Here is a 16,905-nt window from a genome sequence, read left to right on the forward strand (position 1 = left end):
TCCAGCAACCTCTATCTCCCTCCCCTCTCTTATCTTGAGCTCTCCAGCTCTCTGTCTGTCCAACTGAACTTCTGTCCTCCTCCTCCTCCTCCTCCTCCTCCTCCTCCTCCTCCTCCTCCTCCTCCTCCTCCTCCTCCTCCTCCTCCTCTCACCCCTTCCTCCCTCTTTTCCATGAGGTGAAATCCCCCGATTTGCTCTATCAACTCCCCCCCTCCAATCCTGATTCAGAATGGTAGAGATGACGGCGTCTGTTTGTTTAGAAGTGAACGTTAAACAGGATCATTAGTTCACTGTCCTGAAGTTATTGGGAAAAAAAGTATATTTATCTGAATCAACTGTGGAAGCAAATCAACTTTTACATTAAAGTCTCCTGAAGATGATTAAACCCCATTTAAATTCACTACATCCAGATTATTATACACACACATTAAACACTCATAAATATCAGTCCCTTAAATATGAATTATATGAAAATATAACCTCCGTGGTGGAGGTCATAATAAACAATGCCAGACAGTAACAGCAGCAGCAGCAGTAGTAGAAGTTATAGTTGTACTTGTAGTATTATTGTTTTTGTTCTGTACATTTCAAGTGAACATCAATGTCTCTGCACTTGTTTCACACCAATATTAGAACATTTAATTTAAAAAAAACATGCATATTTTTACTTTATTTGCAAAGCTGCCAAAAAGCATGACAGCGAATGCAAAACATGAAAGTAATTAAACCGACTCCATCTGTAATAAAACATCAGTAGATCTCGATCCACTTCCTCTCCCGACCCGAGTCCCACTTCCTCTCCGGACCCCGAGTCCCACTTCCTCTCCTGACCCGAGTCCAACTTCCTCTCCTGACCCGAGTCCCACTTCCTCTCCTGACCCGAGTCCCACTTCCTCTCCTGACCCGAGTCCCACTTCCTCTCCTGACCCCAGTCCCACTTCCTCTCCCGACCCGAGTCCCACTTCCTCTCCCGACCCGAGTCCCACTTCCTCTCCTGACCCGAGTCCCACTTCCTCTCCTGACACAAGTCCCACTTCCTCTCCGGACCCGAGTCCCACTTCCTCTCCTGACCCCGAGTCCCACTTCCTCTCCTGACCCGAGTCCCACTTCCTCTCCTGACCCGAGTCCCACTTCCTCTCCCGACCCGAGTCCCACTTCCTCTCCCGACCCGAGTCCCACTTCCTCTCCTGACCCGAGTCCCACTTCCTCTCCTGACCCAAGTACCACTTCCTCTCCTGACCCGAGTACCACTTCCTCTCCTGACCCGAGTCCCACTTCCTCTCCTGACCGTAGTCCCACTTCCTCTCCGGACCCGAGTCCCACTTCCTCTCCTGACCCGAGTCCCACTTCCTCTCCTGACCCGAGTCCCACTCCCTCTCCTGACCCCGAGTCCCACTTCCTCTCCGGACCCGAGTCCCACTTCCTCTCCTGACCCGAGTCGCACTTCCTCTCCCGACCCGAGTCCCACTTCCTCTCCTGACCCGAGTCCCACTTCCTCTCCTGACCCGAGTCCCACTTCCTCTCCTGACCCGAGTCCCACTTCCTCTCCTGACCCGAGTCCCACTTCCTCTCCTGACCCGAGTCCCACTTCCTCTCCTGACCCGAGTCCCACTTCCTCTCCTGACCCGAGTCCCACTTCCTCTCCTGACCCGAGTCCCACTTCCTCTCCGGACCCCGAGTCCCACTTCCTCTCCTGACCCCGAGTCCCACTTCCTCTCCCGACCCGAGTCCCACTTCCTCTCCCGACCCGAGTCCCACTTCCTCTCCCGACCCGAGTCCCACTTCCTCTCCCGACCCGAGTCCCACTTCCTCTCCCGACCCGAGTCCCACTTCCTCTCCCGACCCGAGTCCCACTTCCTCTCCCGACCCGAGTCCCACTTCCTCTCCTGACCCGAGTCCCACTTCCTCTCCTGACCCGAGTCCCACTTCCTCTCCGGACCCGAGTCCCAATTCCTCTCCGGACCCGAGTCCCACTTCCTCTCCTGACCCGAGTCCCACTTCCTCTCCGGACCCGAGTCCCACTTCCTCTCCGGACTCGAGTCCCACTTCCTCTCCGGACCTGAGTCCCACTTCCTCTCCGGACCCGAGTCCCACTTCCTCTCCGGACCCGAGTCCCACTTCCTATCCGGACCCGAGTCCCACTTCCTCTCCTGACCCGAGTCCAACTTTCTCTCCTGACCCGAGTCCCACTTCCTCTCCTGATCCCGAGTCCCACTTCCTCTCCTTACCCGAGTCCCACTTCCTCTCCCGACCCGAGTCCCACTTCCTCTCCCGACCCGAGTCCCACTTCCTCTCCCGACCCCGAGTCCCACTTCCTCTCCTGACCCCGAGTCCCACTTCCTCTCCTGACCCCGAGTCCCACTTCCTCTCCTGACCCCGAGTCCCACTTCCTCTCCTGACCCCGAGTCCCACTTCCTCTCCTGACCCGAGTCCCACTTCCTCTCCTGACCCGAGTCCCACTTCCTCTCCTGACCCGAGTCCCACTTCCTCTCCTGACCCGAGTCCCACTTCCTCTCCTGACCCCGAGTCCCACTTCCTCTCCTGACCCGAGTCCCACTTCCTCTCCTGACCCGAGTCCCACTTCCTCTCCTGACCCGAGTCCCACTTCCTCTCCTGACCCCGAGTCCCACTTCCTCTCCTGACCCGAGTCCCACTTCCTCTCCTGACCCGAGTCCCACTTCCTCTCCTGACCCGAGTCCCACTTCCTCTCCGGACCCGAGTCCCACTTCCTCTCCGGACCCGAGTCCCACTTCCTCTCCTGACCCGAGTCCCACTTCCTCTCCTGACCGAGTCCCACCTCCTCTCCTGACCCGAGTCCCACTTCCTCTCCTGACCCGAGTCCCACTTCCTCTCCTGACCCGAGTCCCACTTCCTCTCCTGACTCCGAGTCCCACTTCCTCTCCTGACCCGAGTCCCACTTCCTCTCCGGACCCGAGTCCCACTTCCTCTCCTGACCCGAGTCCCACTTCCTCTCCTGACCGAGTCCCACCTCCTCTCCTGACCCGAGTCCCACTTCCTCTCCTGACCCGAGTCCCACTTCCTCTCCTGACCCGAGTCCCACTTCCTCTCCTGACTCCGAGTCCCACTTCCTCTCCTGACCCGAGTCCCACTTCCTCTCCTGACCCCGAGTCCCACTTCCTCTCCTGACCCCGAGTCCCACTTCCTCTCCTGACCCGAGTCCCACTTCCTCTCCTGACCCGAGTCCCACTTCCTCTCCTGACCCCGAGTCCCACTTCCTCTCCTGACCCGAGTCCCACTTCCTCTCCTGACCCGAGTCCCACTTCCTCTCCCGACCCGAGTCCCACTTCCTCTCCCGACCCGAGTCCCACTTCCTCTCCTGACCCGAGTCCCACCTCCTCTCCTGACCCGAGTCCCACTTCCTCTCCCGACCCGAGTCCCACTTCCTCTCCTGACCCGAGTCCCACTTCCTCGACCCGAGTCCCACTTCCTCGACCCGAGTCCCACTTCCTCTCCTGACCCGAGTCCCACTTCCTCTCCTGACCCGAGTCCCACTTCCTCTCCTGACCCGAGTCCCACTTCCTCTCCTGACCCGAGTCCCACTTCCTCTCCCGACCCGAGTCCCACTTCCTCTCCAGACCTGAGTCCCACTTCCTCTCCTGACCCGAGTCCCACTTCCTCTCCCGACCAGAGTCCCACTTCCTCTCCTGACCCGAGTCCCACTTCCTCTCCTGACCCGAGTCCCACTTCCTCTCCTGACCCGAGTCCCACTTCCTCTCCCGACCCGAGTCCCACTTCCTCTCCAGACCTGAGTCCCACTTCCTCTCCTGACCCGAGTCCCACTTCCTCTCCCGACCAGAGTCCCACTTCCTCTCCTGACCCGAGTCCCACCTCCTCTCCTGACCCGAGTCCCACTTCCTCTCCTGACCCGAGTCCCACTTCCTCTCCTGACCCGAGTCCCACTTCCTCTCCTGACTCCGAGTCCCACTTCCTCTCCTGACCCGAGTCCCACTTCCTCTCCGGACCCGAGTCCCACTTCCTCTCCTGACCCGAGTCCCACTTCCTCTCCTGACCGAGTCCCACCTCCTCTCCTGACCCGAGTCCCACTTCCTCTCCTGACCCGAGTCCCACTTCCTCTCCTGACCCGAGTCCCACTTCCTCTCCTGACTCCGAGTCCCACTTCCTCTCCTGACCCGAGTCCCACTTCCTCTCCTGACCCCGAGTCCCACTTCCTCTCCTGACCCCGAGTCCCACTTCCTCTCCTGACCCGAGTCCCACTTCCTCTCCTGACCCGAGTCCCACTTCCTCTCCTGACCCCGAGTCCCACTTCCTCTCCTGACCCGAGTCCCACTTCCTCTCCTGACCCGAGTCCCACTTCCTCTCCCGACCCGAGTCCCACTTCCTCTCCCGACCCGAGTCCCACTTCCTCTCCTGACCCGAGTCCCACCTCCTCTCCTGACCCGAGTCCCACTTCCTCTCCCGACCCGAGTCCCACTTCCTCTCCTGACCCGAGTCCCACTTCCTCGACCCGAGTCCCACTTCCTCTCCTGACCCGAGTCCCACTTCCTCTCCTGACCCGAGTCCCACTTCCTCTCCTGACCCGAGTCCCACTTCCTCTCCTGACCCGAGTCCCACTTCCTCTCCTGACCCGAGTCCCACTTCCTCTCCCGACCCGAGTCCCACTTCCTCTCCAGACCTGAGTCCCACTTCCTCTCCTGACCCGAGTCCCACTTCCTCTCCCGACCAGAGTCCCACTTCCTCTCCTGACCCGAGTCCCACTTCCTCTCCTGACCCGAGTCCCACTTCCTCTCCGGGCCCGAGTCCCACTTCCTCTCCTGACCCGAGTCCCACTTCCTCTCCTGACCCGAGTCCCACTTCCACTTCTGACCAGAGTCCCACTTCCTCTCCTGACCCGAGTCCCACTTCCTCTCCTGACCCGAGTCCCACTTCCTCTCCTGACCCGAGTCCCACTTCCTCTCCGGACCCTAGTCCCACTTCCTCTCCGGACCCGAGTCCCACTTCCTCTCCTGACCCGAGTCCCACTTCCTCTCCTGACCCGAGTCCCACTTCCTCTCCTGACCCGAGTCCCACTTCCTCTCCTGACCCGAGTCCCACTTCCTCTCCTGACCCGAGTCCCACTTCCTCTCCGGACCCGAGTCCCACTTCCTCTCCTGACCCGAGTCCCACTTCCTCTCCCGACCCGAGTCCCACTTCCTCTCCCGACCCGAGTCCCACTTCCTCTCCCGATCCGAGTCCCACTTCCTCTCCTGACCCGAGTCCCACTTCCTCTCCTGACCCGAGTCCCACTTCCTCTCCCGACCCGAGTCCCACTTCCTCTCCCGACCAGAGTCCCACTTCCTCTCCCGACCCGAGTCCCACTTCCTCTCCTGACCCGAGTCCCACTTCCTCTCCGGGCCCGAGTCCCACTTCCTCTCCTGACCCGAGTCCCACTTCCTCTCCTGACCCGAGTCCCACTTCCACTTCTGACCAGAGTCCCACTTCCTCTCCTGACCCGAGTCCCACTTCCTCTCCTGACCCGAGTCCCACTTCCTCTCCTGACCCGAGTCCCACTCCCTCTCCTGACCCGAGTCCCACTTCCTCTCCTGACCCGAGTCCCACTTCCTCTCCTGACCCGAGTCCCACTTCCTCTCCTGACCCGAGTCCCACTTCCTCTCCTGACCCAAGTCCCACTTCCTCTCCTGATCCGAGTCCCACTTCCTCTCCTGACCCGAGTCCCACTTCCTCTCCTGACCCGAGTCCCACTTCCTCTCCTGACCTGAGTCCCACTTCCTCTCCCGACCCGAGTCCCACTTCCTCTCCCGACCAGAGTCCCACTTCCTCTCCTGACCCGAGTCCCACTTCCTCTCCTGACCCGAGTCCCACTTCCTCTCCGGGCCCGAGTCCCACTTCCTCTCCTGACCCGAGTCCCACTTCCTCTCCTGACCCGAGTCCCACTTCCACTTCTGACCAGAGTCCCACTTCCTCTCCTGACCCGAGTCCCACTTCCTCTCCTGACCCGAGTCCCACTTCCTCTCCTGACCCGAGTCCCACTCCCTCTCCTGACCCGAGTCCCACTTCCTCTCCTGACCCGAGTCCCACTTCCTCCCACTGAGGTTCGGTGAAACCTGTTCACTAGTATTTTGCGTAATTCTGCTGAAAAACAAAGCCACAAAGCAGCAGAAAGGGTTTGAAACATGGCGTCCGCCTGGTGAACGCCGACAGGAGCCGGACAGGTTGAACACACTCGACTCCAGGCGAGCCCCCCCCCCTCACCGGACCAGGGGTTTTCAACCAAAAACAGATTTTCTAATGATTGCGATCACATTTGTCAGCCTGAGATCAATTGAACCCAGTGGAGCGTTGGGTTTTTTTGTGCATTTATTTATTTTGGCACATTAGCAGTCTGCTGCCAGGCCAGGCACCCCCCCGGCGGCTGGTCACCCCCCCGGCGGCCGGTCCCCCCCCCCCCGGCGAGCCAGTCAGATGCCGTCTCTCCGGCCGGGAGCAGCGGCTCGGAACAACACGCTGTTTGTCCAGGCCACACTCGCTGACCTTGGTAGATTAGAGCCAGAGAGGCTTTTTATTCTGTCTGACACAGAGCAACGATAAGTCTGTGTGTGAAAGAGTTTTTCCTCTTCTCAGAAATATGGCTGCAGTGTAGACTTGTGTGTGTGTGTGTGTGTGTGTGTGTGTGTGTGTGTGTGTGTGTGTGTCAGTCTGACTCCAGCAGCCAACCTCCCTGTCTGTGTCTCTGCTAATAAGCCACTCCCCTTCCACCTCACTAGATCACTTATCTAAATATATTTTCCTTCCTCGCCCACCGGCTGCGTGGCCTGTGTTGTGTGTGTGTGTGTGTGTTTGTGTGTGTCGTGTGTGTGACCACTTGTCAGAATGGAAGATGCAGAGAAGCAGCGGCGTCTGTGATTGGTCGATTATTTGATACCAAAACATGACTTCAGTGTTTAAGGGCAGTTCCTCGTTTGTGTTTTTGTCCTTTGAGTCCACAAAGAACCAGGGAGGAGGGTAAGGGGGGTGGGGGTAGGCCTGAAAAAGGAACGAAAGAAAGAAAATAGAAGAGAGAAAAAATGAAACTGTGATAAAAAGCCCTGATAAGCGAGCGGCTGTGTTGTGTAGGAGTTGGTATCAATGTTATCTATCTGTCTTTCTCACTCTGGGAGCCCTTCTGTTGTTTTTCAGCTCTTATCTCGCGGCAGCAAAATGCCAGGAACAAAAGCAGGAGAGAGAAAGAAATTACAGTGTGGATTATTCATGGTGGCTGGCTGATAAAATGTTGATTCTGAAATTAAGACCAATACACAGAGCCTTTTTTTTTTGTTTTTCATAATGATTTTTTTTTGTGTGCATGTGAAGGTTTTGTATTGTGCACACGCGGCACGTTGATACGTTCTTGCTGTTGCTTGCTATTAACAGATTAGACCTCATTTAACTCCTCGTGCCCTCCCTGACACCAGCACATTACATGTACACCCCCGTGTGTCTCCACAAACACACAAACACACACACACACACACACACACGCAGGCACATTCTGCTGGTCCCAGATAAGCTCAGTTCTCAATCTGTCGCTAATAGAGAAGCGCTAACGTGCAGTGAGCTGTCTGCTGGCGTCCCATCAGAGGACATGGAGACAGGCGGGTCGGCAGCTTGACCCCAATTTACATCTGAATCCCTAATTGCTCCGGTGCTCCATGCACTCCCCGTGTGTGTGTCTGTGTGTGTGTTTAGTCGCACAATCCTCTGATTACACAGTATTTAAACACACATGTTCAGTGATTCTAGGAAGAAGCTTGAAGTCTGTGGCTCCGTTCACACCTGCTGTTAACATGTGTGCTCGTCGATCTGATTACACGTGTGTGTCTGTTCCCTGTGTGTCCCTGTGTGTGTTGTGCGTTGGTTTTCACTAACAAAACAAATCTCTTGGGGGACACACACGTAGAAGACACCGATGAAGATGTCCAGAGAGTTGGTGGTGATAAGTTAATACGTCACTTCCTGTCTCTGTCTGAAAACAGCTTCAGAGTCGTTCCTCATTTGCATGAGCTGTACTTGGTATTTTATAGTAATAGATTACTATACAGTAATGGCTCGTCCCCTTTTTTTTTTTATCACGATGGAGCACACCTGTCGAAACGAGCTGGAAAAATCCATAACTGAAATGAGAGAAGAGCGCAGGATAGGAAGATTAATGAAACGAAAAATAAAGAACGATAAACCATTAATTTAATGTCTTTTGGAGAGACATTTTATTAGGTTATATTTCTTATTTTTTAAGGTTAGATTTTATGAGGTTATTCCGACTTGAGATAAGGATCTCTTATAGAAAGAGGGATTTTATTAAGCGGTCTGTCTGGGCAGAGAGACAGAGACTCAGACAAAGAGGGAGGGAGAGAGGGAGAGAGGGAGAGAGGGAGAGAGGGAGAGAGGGAGAGAGGGAGAGAGAGGTCCTTATGTTTCACACTTGACCCTGTTTTTAACCGGAGGTCACCTGGCTAACTGCCCCCTGGAGCTCAGGTTTCCCCTGTAGGTGTGTGTCTGTGTGTGTGTGTGTGTGTGTGTGTGTGTGTGTGTGTAGACCTCGCACACAATTAGCATTAATTAGTCAGAACCTGTGTGACATGTGACCTCACACACATGTGCGTGTTCCTCGCCGTGCTGCACATGTGTGAGACCGGCTGTAGTTTCCTGCAGCTCCTCGGTCGCCCCTGACCTCTCTCTCCCTCTCCGGCCCGGGCGCTCCACCTCTCCTCCACCTCTCCTCCACCTCTCCTCCACCTCTCCTTCACCAGCGACTCCTCTCGTCTGCGTATTAGTATGAACAGCAGCAGCCGTGTCCCCTGAAGTAAAACAATCTGCTGTAATCTATCAGTGTGTTATCGGTCCTATCTGAGCGCTGAGCGAGCCGGGGCCGGGGCTGTGGCGCCGCCGCCGCCGCTCCACAGCTGATAAAGTTTCAGAGTTCAGCGATGATGAATGTTAAGAAACTACACCCTCGTTACCGAGGACGTGGACTTGGCAAGGCGGAGCGATGTGGAGGTGGAGAATGGAGAGAAAGGGCAGAAGAGGAGGGTGGCGGAGAGGAAGAGGAGGTCGCTCTGGCATCAGTCGTCGGATCGGGGGGGTCGGGCCCGGGTTCCTCCGAACACACAAACCAAGTCTGTTATTCTCTAGAGTTGCTCTGGATCACTTCTCTCTCTCTCCTTTCTGTCACTTCACTTTTTATTTTATATTTTATTATTATATTTCACACCGTTTATCTGCTTCTCTGAAAAGATTTTTACTTCAAATTCAAACATGGACTGTTTGGAATCTTCACAAGAATTTAGATTGAGTCATTCATAAAGAAATTAATCCGTCAATTAACTGATCAATCCAATAAACATGAATATGAATTGGTAACTAATGTTTTCAACACTGAATATTTATTAGTTCGAGCTTCTCAAATTGAATCATAGTTGCGATAGTTTTGACTCATAATCCAATTGACTTGAATAATGAAAGTTTATAAAACTCTTTCAGGTCCATTTTTTGTGATTGCTAGGTTTATAAAGAAACCGCACCCAAGGTTCTGCAGTTGCATCTGGGGACTTAAAAATGTACATTTGTTTTTTTATTATTTATTTTTTTATTTATGAATTTAGATTGAGTCATTCAAAATAAAATGAATCCGTCAATTAACTGATCAATCCAATAAACATGAATATGAATTGGTATCTAATGTTTTCAACACTGAATATTTATTAGTTCGAGCTTCTCAAATTGAATCATAGTTGCGATAATTTTGACTCATAATCACGATTGATTTGAAAAATTAAAGTTTATAAAACTCTTTCAGTTCCATTTTTTGTGATTGCTAAAAAGAAACCGCACCCAAGGTTCCTGCAGTTGCATCTGGGGACTTAAACATGTACATTTGTTTTTTTATTATTTATTTTTTTATTTATGAATTTAGATTGAGTCATTCAAAATGAAATGAATTCGTCAATTAATTGATAAATCCAATAAACATGAATATGAATTGGTGACTAATGTTTTCAACACTGAATATTTATTAGTTCGAGCTTCTCAATTTGAATCATAGTTGCGATAGTTTTGACTCATAATCACGATTGACTTGAAATGAACCCAGACCCCCCCCCCCCCATGCCTTCCCTGTTGGCCTGGCCGTGTCACGGGATCAAAGTTCCCTCGTGGTCCGTCCGTTTGCACCTGGACCGCCAGAGTCCCAAAGTCCCTGTGATTGTGATGCAGCTGATAAGAGGAACTGATAAAGCATTAGATAGTTACTCTAATGATTAGTGGGTTGAACCACGTCTGTGTTTCACTGTGGAGACGCCAGAGTGTTGCATTGTGGGACAGAGTGGAATCGAGCCGACGCCCTCTTGCGTTCGAGAAGCGTCTGAGGAGGTGGAAACCTTTTGATTTGACGATTCGTACAATTAGCGTTTTCGTGATGTGATCAGATCGTATTTGCATTCTGCTTCAGTGTGAGAGGTTCCAGCCGCTCGCTGTGTGCAGATCACAGGACTTTGACCAGAGGAGCTGACGACTTGTTTCATCTGATCCGGACGCTGGTGTCCTCTGTCCTGGTTCCTCTGTCCTCTGTCCTCTGTCCTCGGTCCTCTGTCCTCTGTCCTGGTTCCTCTGTCCTGAGTTCTCTGTCCTCTGTCCTGGTTCCTCTCTCCTCTGTCCTCTGTCCTCTGTCCTGGGTCCTCTGTCCTCTGTCCTGGTTCCTCTGTCCTGGTTCCTCTGTCCTCTGTCCTGGTTCCTCTGTCTTCTGTCTTCTGTCCTCTGTCCTCTGTCCTCTGTCCTCTGTCCTCTGTCCTCTGTCCTCTGTCCCCTATCCTCTGTCCTGGTTCCTCTGTCCTCTGTCCTGGTTCCTCTGTCCTCTGTCCTCTGTCCTCTGTCCTCTGTCTTCTGTCTTCTGTCTTCTGTCTTCTGTCCTGTGTCCTGTGTCCTGTGTCCTGTGTCCTGTGTCCTGTGTCCTGTGTCCTGTGTCCTCTATCCTCTGTCCTCTGTCCTCTGTCCTCTGTCCTCGGCCCTCTGTCCTCTATCCTCTGTCCTCTATCCTCTGTCCTCTGTCCTCTGTCCTCTGTCCTCTATCCTCGGCCCTCTATCCTCTGTCCCCTATCCTCTGTCCTCTGTCTTCTGTCTTCTGTCCTGTGTCCTGTGTCCTCAGTCCTCTGTCCTCTGTCCTCTATCCTCGGCTCTCGGTCCTCTGTCCTCAGTGCTCAGTCCTCTGTCCTTGGTCCTCAGTGCTCAGTCCTCTGTCCTTGGTCCTCAGTGCTCAGTCCTCTGTCCTCTGTCCTCTGTCCTCTATCCTCTGTCCTCTGTCCCCTATCCTCTGTCCTGGTTCCTCTGTCCTCTGTCCTGGTTCCTCTGTCCTCTGTCCTCTGTCCTCTATCCTCGGCTCTCGGTCCTCTGTCCTCAGTGCTCAGTCCTCTGTCCTTGGTCCTCAGTGCTCAGTCCTCTGTCCTTGGTCCTCAGTGCTCAGTCCTCTGTCCTCTGTCCTCTGTCCTCTATCCTCTGTCCTCTGTCCCCTATCCTCTGTCCTGGTTCCTCTGTCCTCTGTCCTGGTTCCTCTGTCCTCTGTCCTCTGTCCTCTATCCTCGGCTCTCGGTCCTCTGTCCTCAGTGCTCAGTCCTCTGTCCTTGGTCCTCAGTGCTCAGTCCTCTGTCCTTGGTCCTCAGTGCTCAGTCCTCTGTCCTCTGTCCTCGGCTCTCGGCCCTCGGTCCTCGGTCCTCTGTCCTCGGTCCTCAGTCCTCTGTCCTCTGTCCTCGGCTCTCGGCCCTCGGTCCTCGGTCCTCTGTCCTCGGTCCTCTGTCCTCTGTAGTCAGAGGACTCGTTGTCTCTTTGGGCTTTTTTATTCAAAAGTTGCTGAAGAAGTCCAATGAAATAAAACAGAATATGCAGTTTTCATACTTTAGATGATTCTTACTGAACACAGTTCTGGTGATTTATGTCTCGACGTGGTGACATCACACCTGACGTGGTGACATCACACCTGACGTGGTGACATCACACCTGACGTGGTGACATCACACCCTCTTCCCCTTAAAAAGACACTAATTATTTTCTATATATTTATCATCTTCTCCTCTATCCACTCTCTAACTCTCACAGGCCAAGAGGAAGTGATGCGGCGCCCTGGTCTCACAAAAGGAGACAAAAAAATGTCTCCGAAGAGAGAATGGGGGGGACGGGGACGGGGGGGGGGACGGGGCATTGTGATGGTGACAAAGTTCATGAGCGTATAATGGCGGCTAATGCGTGGCGGGCGCTGGCAGCTTTGTTCGCCAAAGTGCTGAAGCTCTTAATAGAATCTGATAGATAGACGCCTGTCTCCTCGGGCCTGTTGGGGGGGCGTCCACAAGCCAACAGCCCCCCCCCCCCCCCCCCCCGCTCACTCCTCTCCTTGTCTTACTGTCATTCTATGAAGGAATAATTTGTCAATAATTGGCCGTGTCATTCTCGTCAAGACGGGTTGATAACGCCGCGGCTCTTCGGGGGTTCGGGCCGGGGAGAGGCAGCGTGTGGCAGCAGATCCCGGCCGGCGATACGGCCATTAAGCGCTTTAGAAGTATTTTAGCTGAATTCACACAAAGCAGAAATAGATAAATAAATAATGAAAAAGGGGGAAAAAGTGGAACGTCAACTGTCAGGGAAGTGATACAGACTTTAAGAAATCATTTGGGCGGGTGAGAGATAAAAGATTATCCCTCTTCTCTGCCGACTTCTTGCTTCCTCAGCCATCGTGAGGCTAATTCGCTTACTCAAGCAATCATGCGGACGTACCGTTTTCCTGTGTGTGTGTGTCTGTGTGTGCGTGTGTGTGTGTGTGTGTGTGTGTGTCCACGTGAAGGCTGCTGGGAAGTGCTTATAGCAGCAGCAGTTGTGTTTAAACTTATATTTGTGTGTATGTTGCTCGTGTGAATCTGATGGTTTATCTGTTCCATTTCTTTAAGAGATGTCCCAGAATTATCTGGAGCATATCTCTGGATGGCCGACACTCATCTGATTGGCTAAATCCTCCTCAGTCGGCACATTCCTCTGAACGCCCCCCCCACCCACCCCCATAGGAGACTATTCTGGAGCTTAGGACCATGTGGGAAATAATATATAATATGGGACCAAGTGACCAAACTAATCTGTTCATCCTCCGAGACACAAAATGTGGAAAGTGATGTTTGATACCGTCCACTAAACAAAACACATTTATATGTTCCACACCATACTTATTGTCATTTTCTTATGTTACACCTTCTAACCTAAAAGTGTTAATAAGTGTAAACATCCGCATACACACAAACCAATATCTAGTTTGATATAATTAAAAGAAGATATTGTCCAGCAACCATTATGTCCTCTGCTGGTCATTCAAGAGAATGCAGCTTTCAGGCACATGGCTTCACTTTCCAGATTCCGAGTCCATGTTTATTTTTAAAAACAATCTATGATACTACTTTACATGTTTATTTGTACATTTTCTTATCGGGTGAAGTCTTCATGTTTCTCACAATATTCATGTTTGGTTCCGCTGGCTGAAGCTTTTCTCTTATCATTCTACATTTTTCTGATCATAGAGCTCCTATTTCCAAATTTTTTAATGATTGAGCGTCCAAACTATTCCAACTTGGTGCGATGTCCCTTCATGTCTCGAGTCCTACGTCCAGAAGTCCAGTCCCGATATAATCCAAGCATGCAGAGTTTGAGATATAGAACGACTTGGTTATTAAACGTCTCATTCACCTGCAGATCTTGTTTTCTTCTGCATGTGTAGAACTCTCACAGAGTTTGTCCTTGAGGACTTCAGTGTGGAGCCGACAGGAGGACTATGGAGAACCATACATGACTTAAGTATTAATAAATAAATAAATAAATAAAAAAGAAAATACAGAAATTAATACAGAAATAAATAAATAAATACGTTAATAACAACAGAAATGTCTAAATAAATGTCTTAAATATATTTTCATTTATTTTATTTATACATTTATTTATTTATTTATGTATTTATTTATAAATTTATTTATTTATACTTAAGTCATGTATGGTCCTCCATAGAGGACGTCACGGACGGACAAATTCGGATGATTTCCCTCTGTAGTACGGAGTGTAAGAAGTGCCACCCCCCCCACCCCTGAGCTATCGGCTGAAGGATCTGAGCGATAACACTCGGCCGGGTCCAGCTCAGCTGTTCGGCCGCCCAGCCGCAGTCGACCCACTCTGACCTTTGAGTCCCCTGGTCCTGCTTTGCATACCTACTCGCCATTTCCCTGGCATGCAAATGGAGGCAGATACAGAGCCGGAGCTTCCTAGGAGTGAGGAAGCTCCCGGCTCACTGTACATATCTATATTTACAGTAATAACGACAGCGGCTTTTGTATTCACACGGTATCATCTGCAGAAGTAATGATCAACCTGTATATTGTCATATCTACTGATACATTAAATTAGGTCACAGTATTCGTTATCTAAAGTTTACTTTCTGTTACATGGAAATAAAGAAAACATTCAAAAGTCAGTTTTGGAGAAATTCTTTATCGCTTAAATCCATATATTTTTGTAGCTTGATTCCCTGACTGCTGTTTGATTTATTGTAATTGGTGCGTTGTTCAGTTCGAGCCCAGGGAACTGCAGCGCCTCCAGTGGACAAAGAGGATTCACTGAGATATCAAATCAAATATTTTCCTTTTCAGGAGTAACATTTTTTAATAAGTACAGTCGTAGGCTTTGATTCCACCTTTTTATCATTTTAAATCATAGAGTTTTCACATTTTGTGTCTCTGCGGATTAATCGACTGTTTTAAAACTAATATAAAATGCTGTTGGTGATTCAAACTAATACAAAAATCACAAATATTGTGTTATTTATTTAATACTACAGCATAATGTGAAACTTCCCCTCAGCAACTGACTGGTTCTGTGGTTGCTTCCCTTAAGTTAAGTTAAGGGTTTCAGTACCTCAGGTGAATCTCAGGCTTCCTCCACCGAGACGGACATCGATCACCGAACACTCAGTTTGTCTTTCCAAGTGTCCCAGCCCGAGAGGTCAGCCCCCCCCCCCTCTCCCGCCCCACCCGCCCCCCCGGCCACTCTAAAACCACAGCGCGGCGTTTTAAAGGGAGGAGGAGGTAACCCTGGAATCCAGCATTCATTATTCATCAGCAGATAGAACGCCACGGCCACGGTGGGCAGGAGCTGAGTGGGCGCAGGAGAGGGTGATGTTTAATGGTCGCCTTCCTCAGAGAGTGAGGGGGGGGTGGGGGGTGACACACACACACACACACACACACACACACACACACATCTATCGCTCTTATCCCGATGCTTTTATTTCACTTTCAGCTCGTCTTAAATTTCCATTATTCACCACAAAAAGCCGAAGCCAAGCCCTTTTCACAATGACTGCTTGACACTGACAGGCCCCTCCTCCACACACACTCACACACAGACACACACACACACACTCACACTCACACTCACTCACTCACTCACACACACACACACACAGACTCACACACACACCTCGGAGGACCATGTGGAGGACTATTATTAATCACGCTCCTATCGGCTCCTCACATCTTCGGCACTATTTGCTGTTTAATCACTAAAATAATACGAAGGGGGGGGGGGCGGGGGGTTGGGGGTGGTGCCGGGGTGGGGGTGTCGGGGTTGCCATGCCAACTGAATGGAAAAGGTCAGGCGTAGTTTATCTTATCAGTGATAGGGAATGGTTACTAATTACAGATAGGTACTACCACAGCCTGGTCCACCGGGCCCGGCCTTAAAACACTATCAGCAATCCACACCGGCCCGATATTAAAATTATCTTTGAAGTCATCCATGCACACACACGCACACAGACACACACACACACACACACACACACACACAGACACACACACACACGCACACGCACACACACACACGCACGCACACACACACACACACACACACACACACACACACACCCATATGCAAACACGCTTGGCTGCACAGCGCCACAACACAACACAACACACCAGGACGGGCGAGGCTCAGATGTTGTCACAATAATAGAGAATTTATTTCCTGATCAAGATGAATTTATTTGTCAGTATTTTGATTTATCTTTAAATCTTATTAATACAATTTAGCGATTGTTTCATGTCATAGTGAAGCAGTTTGAAGACTTTAGGAAACTGATGTTTCATGTGATGCTTCTTTGTGTTTTATTATTATTGTTATAAAATAATAGAAATAAAATCCTTGCTCTGGTCCAAATATTGTTCACATGTCAGGTGGTGAAGTTACTTCTACAAACAGTGAATCGTGGATCATAAGTTGATCCCAGTGAAGATTTAACAGCTTCTGAATAATAACCGACGTTTTCTGAAAACATAGAAAACTTTGAATAGAATCGAGCAGCTGCTGGAAAACTTCACAGCTTTTATGTTAAAACACTTAATTAGTAATCGAATAATTCGCCTGAACAGCAGCTTTAATATTTGATTAATTTGGAACCAACTCATCCAGCTGCTGCGTTTATCCGATTCATATCTTTGTGAGCTGAATATTTGTACGACTGGTCAAAGCCAAAGATATTTAAGAACTTATAAACACATGAATCATGAGTTTTGAATGTGAAGCCTTTTAAAAAAACAAACTCGTCATATTTAACTCAGACATGAAAACTGATCTGAACCTGTTTGTAAATAGATTCATCACATGTGGAAGTTTTGAGAACAAGTGAGGAAGAGAGTATTTCTCTGTGCCTTCCTTTGTGTGTGTGTATGTGTGTGTGTGTGTTTGTGTGTGTGTGTGTTTGTATCAGAGTGTGTGTGTGTTTGTATCAGTGTGTGTTTGTGTGTATGATCTTGTCTCTGCACCCTTCCATTTATCATCTCTGACATTTGGCTGTACTCCCGCTTCTATCTGACCATCATC

The sequence above is a fragment of the Limanda limanda genome, chromosome 8 (genome assembly GCF_963576545.1).
Source record: "Limanda limanda chromosome 8, fLimLim1.1, whole genome shotgun sequence".
NCBI lineage: Eukaryota > Metazoa > Chordata > Actinopteri > Pleuronectiformes > Pleuronectidae > Limanda > Limanda limanda.